Source organism: Callorhinus ursinus, unplaced genomic scaffold (assembly GCF_003265705.2).
Source record: "Callorhinus ursinus isolate GAN/ISIS: 27379988/994484 unplaced genomic scaffold, GSC_fseal_2.0 scaffold10, whole genome shotgun sequence".
In the NCBI taxonomy this organism is placed as follows: Eukaryota; Metazoa; Chordata; class Mammalia; order Carnivora; family Otariidae; genus Callorhinus; species Callorhinus ursinus.
The window spans coordinates 75,069,291-75,078,212 of NW_027397072.1; positions in this window are offsets into that span (position 1 = coordinate 75,069,291).

Below are 8,922 nucleotides of genomic sequence, written 5' to 3' on the forward strand. Positions count from 1 at the left end.
AGGGAAGAGGCACAGGCAGGTAAGAGAAGGCACACATTTCCTGGCACACGAGTGAGCCCACAGAGATCCAAAGCCCATCCCATTCCCAAAGCCCTGAATTTGCCAGGGCCCCTTTCTGTGTGGACTGGCTTTAAAAGGCTCTGTAATAACCCAAGAATGGCCAGTAGATGCGTTAAAAATGGCTTCCTCCTTTAGGGATCGTTTGAAAGCTATTAAGGGTATCTGATTATTCCCTAGTGCTAATAAAGGTGCTAATAAGCCAGGCAAGTTTTCTCACTTTTATGGAGATAATTAGAAGGCAATTATTTTTTAGGTACATAAATGAGTGAAGGCCTCGCTCCCATCTCTACAGCTGGGTTTTGTTCTGCCCTTTGTCACCGAAGCTGCTTTGTAGCACTTCATTATGCATGAGCAAGAATCCTGGGTTTTCAGACTCCATACCACCAGTGCACCTCAATAAAGCGTTAGTCTGAAAGAAGCAGAGAGAAAACAGAGGCAATCTCTCTTTCTCTAGGACTTTGGGGGTAAATGCATTCTCCTTCAGAAACTGGGTCGCATGTAGCTCTCAGACAGGGGTTCTCAAACTGGGGCACACATCCGAACCACCTGGAGGCTTGCTCAAACACTGGACCCACCCTGGAGGTTTTGACTCACTGCATCTGGGGAAGGGGGTGAGGATTTACATTTCCGGTGGAAAACACTGCTCATTTCCAGTGGAACAGGCGGTTCTAACTTGAAGTCCACAGATACCCTCCCTGACTCCCTCCCTGCCAAGAGATTAACAGGTAGGATTCAAAGGGCTACTTGACTTTGGGCGGGGGGAGGGGGTGGCGGGGGGGGGGGGGGTGATTTCTTTGTCTTCATTAACTTCTACCTGAAATTTAGCTGTTTCTTAAATTACGAATGCAGGCAATCAACCACAGCAGTCTTAGTGGTGATAACAGATATGCTCCAATCCTGTTACAGCCTTAGCGGATATCTGCAAATATCATCTGTGTGCATCCCTGCTCCAATGGTTATTTGTCCTGCCAGTAGATTTTATTACATAATCCATTATTGGAGAAGCACATATATTACTATGTCACTACTTTAAAAAAATATTTTGATAACTGTATTTCAAAATGAGTGGTTTCCTTTGAGGTCCTCAGTACTTTCTTTTATGCATCTGAAAATGTTATTCAGGCGGCCCAGGGAGGAGAGGGAAGGGAGGCGGGGCCCATAGCGCGCGCGCGCGCGCGCGCTCGCACACGCACACACACACACACACACACACACACACAAAGTAAAAACCTTGTTCTCGCCGTGTGAAATGGATCCTCAAGGAGAATTCAGAGCTTCCTTCAAGGGAAAAGTTTGAAAGAAGTGATGTTGGTGTTTGTATGGGCAAGGAGGTGGGTGTGGACGGGGAGGTGGCCTAGAGTCCCCAAGGGCAAGGAGAAGTTGGCAGGTTGTTAGCTGGGAAAGCGAACTTCTCTTAGCAAATCTTCCCTAGAATTCAAATCTTTCCAGCATATTTCTTAGCCAGAAGTAGTCTGGGACTCGCTTTCATTTTTTTTTAATAAAGATTTTTATTTATTTATTTATTTATTTGAGTGAGAGAGAGAGAGAGAACGAGAACACGAGTGGGGGGGAGCAGAGGGAGAGGGTGAAGCAGGCTCCCCGCTGAGCAAGGAGCCCAATGCAGGACTCAATCCCAGGACCCTGGGATCATGACCTGAGCCAAAGGCAGACGCTTAACCGACTGAGCCACCCAGGCGCCCGTCTTTCATTTTTTTTCTTCCTCTCTCCCTTGTGTGTTGAGACAAATCTCCCAAACTTGTGGTTTTGAGTACAGCCCCCCTACTTCTGCATCATCCCCCTTCTCAAACCACCCACTCTTTCTGGCTCCAGAGAAACACACTGAAGCTTTGTTCAAGAACTGGAAGGAACTGGGAACATTAATATCTCAAAGTCCTGCATTCAGACAATTTAATCCTTTTAGCTGCTCTGTGTCCTTAGGCAAGTCCCCTGTCTTTTCTGGGCCTGGGACCAACACATCTGGTGAAGTCCGGAGAGATGGGTGCTCCATTTTCCTGAGTGTTCTAGAAGGGGAGGATGGAGGGTTTTTGTAAAGTTTGAGAGAAAGGTGGCTGTTGCCCCACCCAGGACTCACAGAGCTCTTACGCAGCCTCTTTCCCATCCATCCATCCATCCCTGACGCCTACCTTTAAAAGAAACAGAGAACATGACCCCTAGGCCTTCAGTATGGGAGAGACAGACTTATACACAAAAACGAAAGCATGTTGGGCTAAGTGCTGTCCGGGACATCTGTAAAAACACTCCAGGTGCAGGTGAGCAAGTGACTAATTCTTCCTAGAGCGGGACAACTGGGCTGAGACATGGATCGCATCTGGCTGCACGTGGTGGGCTGAAGGAAAGGAGATGGGGGGTGACATATTGGGGGATGGTGTTCCACTCACCAAATTGGGGCATTTAGGAGAAGCAGGTTTGCAGTGAAGGATGAGAGGAAAAATAAAATAATAAATAAATAATAATGCACGTGCGTAAAGGCATGCCAGGTATTGGAAATCAGAAGTCAGAGCTGAACCCCAGCTCCACCCAAGGCACTCCTGAGGGAAGAGACAAGGCAATACTTATGACTGTTATTTATTGAGCACCTACTAAGTGCTAAGAGCTTGCTCAGTGTTTTGCTTTTCATTTAGCCCTCGTGACAAACCCACAGGGTGGGTATCATCGCTCTCATTCTCCAGAGAGGAATCTGAAGCTGCAGGGGGCTGCACACCGAGCCTCTGATCACCTCCACCATGTGCCCAAGCCCTGGTGTGGTGCCTGGCAGACCCCTCAGAAGATTCCTTTCACTCCAGCTACTGGCCATGGGGCCAACAACCACCCTGGGCTGAATGGCCCCTTTGCGGTCCCCTCCCAAACTGGCTTGAGCTCCATGGGCTCCATCAGCTCCATCAGCATCATCTAGTAAGAAAGAGTCAAAGGCAACCGTAGGAGAGTCTCAGGCTGGGGAACAAGGAGGGCAGGCCGGCAGGCCGGCGCTCCAAGCCCACAGCCACCTCAGGTGGCCAAGTTGGTGGGAGCTGCCAACAAGCAGGGCGCGAAGGAGGGGAGGCAGCCAGAGAGAACTAGAGGAGGCCTGTAGCCCACTGGAGCCGACCTGGCAACTCTGACCCCCATTCAGCTTTTTCAGGCCCTCTTCTTACTCAACTGGAGAATTACATGTCCTCCCCGGACCCCAACTCTTTAGTGAGGGGGGTGGGAAGGAGGTGGAGGGAAGGGGAGCAGAGAGGAGCCTCCACATCCTCTCCTTCTGCCTTTCTCCTATTGACTCGGTGGGTTCAGTCGGTAGCCAAGGCCAAGAGGCTAACATCCACCCCACCTCTGCACCCAGGCAGGACTCCTTCAGTGGGTGTGCAGAACTTACATCGGACTCGGTCTGAGCTCCCCTGGCCCCACACCAGGTCAGGGGGACAAGCCCCAGCCATGCTAGAAAACGGAGCTGAAAGCCAGACATCAAACATGACAGCTGGCTCCGGGGTCCCTGAGGGGCCCGACCGAGGAGCTATGGCCCCAAGGGCCTGGGAGACAGGCTAGGCCAGGGCTGAGGGCTGCTGAGGTGCGCACAAGCCAGGGTCCCCACAGCCGGTAGCTTCTCTGAAGCGCTGCGCGTCCCCCTTCCCGCACCCCGGCTCAGAAAGCCCCTTGGGCAACTCTGAGTTTATAAGGACCGTCTTCTCTGTCCCCCTTGCCCCCCACTGCCGTTGGGGGGATCGGGGAGCTGCAGCTGCTCTCATTGCCACCGCCATTCGAAAAGTGAGCTTGCAGCAGCTCGTGCTCGCCCCAGATTTCCGTCAGGAGTCCTAACACCTTAACTTCTCCCGGCCTCAGTTTCCCCATCTGTGAAGCAGGACGAAGATCAAAGGGGTTAATACCGGTCAAGAGCCCAGCCGAGACGGAGCCTGGCTCAACAGTAGGTGGCGCTCGGCAGCCACGGTGTCGTCCCAGGCCTCCCCCCACCCTCCCTCAGCACTACACTCGCCCCCCCACCCCCACCCCCACCCCCCGGGGGCTAGGAGCGGAGCCCCAGCCCAAGCAAACCGGGCCCCCAAGGCTGCTGCTGGGCTGGGGGCCAACGGTCAGGTCTGGGCACGGAAGTTCTAAAACAAAGAGTTTCAAAAGCCAGGATGTTCACCTTCAGGGTGACTGGGTACTGGCCTCCAATATTTAAAGGGTGCTGCCCTTGGAGAAAAGGGAGCTGCCTCATCCTGAGGAGTCCCAAGGGGTAGCTAGTGGACCCCTTGGAGGGTGCTAAGCGGGGGAGAGCGTGATTGACTCGGGAAGGAAGAGCTCTTCAGGGGTGGGTCCAGGGATGCTGCGGGCTGGCTCCCGTCCGTGGTGGTGCATGCTCAGTGCTTGAGACGTTCACGCAGAGGCTGGTGAGGTCGAGAGGCTTTGGGCTGGGAGAAGGAATGGAGTAAGGGACCTTATACCTCCTCTAGTCTGGATCTTCTGAGTCTGCTAAAATACGTGGCTGCTAAGGGGCACGACATGAGAAAGACTTCACCCCAAATCTCTCTGTGTCCATTGCTGATGCCTGCGATTCCTTCCCTGCAGGTTCGTCACTTAGGGCTAAGGCACCGTCCCTTACAAAATGCCAGACCCCCTGGCTGTTGTCACGGTGATTCATCAGAGCCCTGGGGACGGTTCTGATGGGGGAGGTAGGAAGATGAGGGTGGGACACACTTGTATTATGTCAACCCTTGTTTTTCTTGTTTTGTTTTTTTTTTAAGATTTTATTTATTTATTTATTTATTTATTTATTTGACAGAAAGACACAGCAAGAGAGGGAACACAAGCAGGGGGAGTGGGAGAGGGACAAACAGGCTTCCCGCCGAGCAGGGAGCCCGACGCAGGGCTCAGTCCCAGGACCCTGGGATCATGACCTGAGCCAAAGGCAGACACTCAACCACTGAGCCACCCCGGCGCCCTGTCAACCCTTGTTAAGGAGTAAAAAAGCCCTCCTGTGTTTTTAAAGAATATCAAGTATAAGCCCACGACTTGGGTGGCTATGCACACCGCACATTTTCTTTCCCATTTTGATCAGTTTTCTTGATTCATGCTTTCAGTTCTTAATCAATTAAAAACAAGGCACGTATATTTAAATATATCTTCTTATTGCTCTATAAATGCAATAAGGAATGCCAATAAAACACCAAGGCAGTTACAAAAATGACAGCCCAACCTCAAACACAGTAGTTAACAGTCCAATCTAGAACAATAAGCCCACACAATGCGTGAAAGTACCACGTGTGAAAACATGCGGTGTGCATATCCACTCCTGCACCGGGCTTATACTTGATATTCTTTAAAAACATAATATGGCGCTTTAACTCCCTAGGAAGGATTGACATAATACAAAACGGTGCAAGTTATGGTGTCATTGGAGACCCAGGTTCTCACCCTGCCCTGGGGCAGTTCTCCACTTAACTGAAACATAGTGTGTGTTATGGGGGCGGAGGGAGAAGCTCTTTGGGCAACATGTAAAAACACACTCTGGACTTGAACGGATGCTGTATGCCCCTGTTCATAGCAGCGTTATTCACAACAGCCAAAAGGTGGAAATGACCCAAGTGTTCGATGGATGAGTGGAGAAACAAAATGTGGTCTATGCACACGATGGAATATTATTCAGCCTTAAAAAGGAATGAAACTCTGATACATGTTACAACATGGATGACCTTGAACACATTATGCTCAGTGAACTAAGACAGACACAAAAGAACAAACACTGGAGGATTCCACTTACATGAGATACCTACAGCAGACCCTTGGGAGGTGGTGAGTTCCCCATCATCAGAGGTGTTCGAAGATAAGATGTCCTCGGCCAATTTGTAGCCCTCTGTATGCTGAGCTTCTTGGTTAAGAAAGGGGGCAGGAGATCCCCAGAAGAGGAGGTTTTGTCTGAAGGAGTGGCTGCGGCTTTTTCACAGGAAGCCACTAATCCTCGCAGGCAGCGATCTGGCCCAGGGCACTAGATAATCCCAAACTGCCATTCTGGGGTTTACTTTCATCCCGGTGCCTGGCACGAGGGGCAGGGCAGCAGAGCCGTTTCAACGCTTCCTGGCAACGGTGAGGGGCAGGGGCAGACAGTCTGGCTTCCTGTGCCTTTGCCCTTAATTCTGGAGCAGGGAGGGGCGACAGCAGCAGGATGGCACAGAGAAGGAGGAAGTGTCACCTTCACCGTCTTAAGGACAGCTTCAGAGCCGCGGGTGGAAGGGGAGGACTCGGCTCCCGGGATATAGCAGGTACAGGGGTGCAGCCCATGACACAGATGGACGGTCCTGGGTGGCATGAGATGACAAGTTTTGCTTCCCGCAGCCTCCAACCTTTGGAAGGAGGGATGAACTCTACAGAGAGTGCTACATTTTTAGGGATTTTTTGAGAGGACAATGGGTAGCCAAAGACTTGGATGATCGTCCATGGTGAGCTTTAAGGTGGGGTTGGCAAGGGAATCTTTCTGAGCAGAGGGAATTTCCTGGCATTTTTCTACCCCAGCCCTCTGCCTGTCCCTCCTGGAAGCCCATCTGGCCTACAGAGCAAGCACCAAGTCAGCACTCCTGGGCGGGAAGGTGTGTGTATACCTGAGGGTCCCACATGGAGCCACACATCAGAATCACTTCCAAGGCATATTATAAATACTGACTCTTACCTGTTAAGATGCCTCTGAGAATTGTCTCTAGTCAAAACACAGGATTCCATTCAAATGGATGAACTCAGGAATGAGAACCAGGAAGGGAAACTCCCTGCTGGAGTTTTTGCCTAAGAGGGTTAAGGATCGGGTGGCAGCGAGAGGATTCTGCATACCAGGTTCATGGGCATCCCACGTGGGACAGGTAGTGTGCACTGTGCTAGCTTCCAAGGAGATGGGGACGGGAGAGGTACAGCACATAGCTTCATGAAACAGTCAGCAAACTCTGATGACACATCCCATTGTCTGGGTCCCCGAGATGGCCCCGTGAGCCCCCACTCCTGAGCCCAGCATACAACCACACAGCAGCCGAGCTCCAGGGGTGACCTCAGTGGGGAGTCGATGAGTCTCCAGGGACCCTTCTCCATCCTCCCCCAGAACCTTAGCCCTGCATTCCTTCAGTGGCCCCTCCATGCCTGCACCAGTCTGGGCTTCTGTGGCTGAGTTCCTGGGCCAGCTGATGAGTGTTTAGAGAACCCAGCAGGGGCTGTTTCCTCCCAGGGACAGGCCACCAGGTGCGGGCAGCTTGCGAGATGTCACATCTGAGGATATGCAGGTCTGTCTTGTTAGCATCTCTGTGGCAGGCTTGCCAGAGGACCCGATCCCCAGGTCATAGGTGAAGGTCGAAAGGGGTCCAAAGAGGCATTTGGAGAGCCCACACATGAAGCAGGATTCTGTTCTCTTCCCCACAGTTGGGAACGGCAGGGGGTTAGAGATAGTGGAAGAGCCCCATCCCTAAACCTGGGGCCCTTTTCTCAGAATTGCTTTAATCTGGTGGTTGTTTATCAACAACCCCTCTCCATCAGATCCTGATGGAGTGTAGATTCTTCTTAATGATGATCTGATTAACCAAGGGCACATTCCTCTACCTGGCCTTCTACCTTCCTCCGGTTCTTCAGTACTCACATACTACTGCTCATACAAAATTCAGTTATCTCTCATTTGCTGAGTTCTTACTATGCGCCAACATCTGCTAAATCCTGCACGTGTGTTACCTGATGTTCATGCCGACAACCTCCTTCCTGGATACGCTTCTTTGATTTCCAGGACAACCCCTGTTGGTTTTCTACCTTCCCTGTTCTTACCTTCTCAGCCTCTTTGGCTGGTTCTTCCTCTTGTCCTTGACCCATAACAGGTGGAGTGCTTAGGGCAAGACATCTTGTTCCTTTCCTTTTCTCCATCTACTCTCTCCCTTGGTAAGGTCATCCACCCCATGGCCTTAAACATCTATATAGAATATGCCAACAACTCCAACCCACCAAAACCATTCTTGAACTCCTACTTGCATATCCTACTGCCCACTCAACCTCTCTACCTGGAAGGTTCATAGACAGTCAGACTCAACATGTCTAAATTAACTCCTGATCACCCCCCTCCCTGCCCCAAACATGCCCTGCCTTTAGTCTTGTCAGTTTCGATGAATGGCACCTTCCACCTTCCAATTACTCAGAACCCTCCTAGAGCTCCCATTGCTCTCAAGTGCAAGCCGGTTCTCTACAACAGCTGTATGGCCTGGCAGGACAAATATGGCACCCAGGACCTTTATGGCACCCAGCCTCACTTCTGTGACCACCTCTCCAAATGCTCCCCGCTCAAATCACACTGGCCTCCTTGCTGGCCCTCAGACACAGTACACATGCCTCCAGGCCTCAATTCTAGCTCTTCTCTCTTCTTGGAACATGTTTCTTCCAGATGTTTACTTGACTCACCTCCCAAAGTCAGCTCACATCTCATTCTCTCTCTGAAGCCAAAGCTGACAACCCTGCTTTTGGCCATGCCTTGCCCCCACCACGTTCTTCCTGAGTCTCTTCCCTTGTTCTACTTTCTATTGTTCCCATAGCCCTGTTACCTTCAAACACACTATATATTTACTAATATATTATATTTATTTTTTTGGTCTATCTTTCTTAACATGAGGACACAGATCCTTGACTATCTTTGTCCTCTGATACAGCCCAAGTTCCTAGAACAATGCCTGCTGCATAGTAGATGCTCAATGAACACTGTGGAATAATTGACATAAGCTGAATCTCCTCCAGGCCAATTGGAAGAACTTCACAAGCTGCATAACCCATAATGTTACCAGTCTCACCTCATTTCCTGCTTAAAATATTTTGTCTATGGAATCTTTACGCATGTAATTTATGATTAGCTTGAATGTCTCT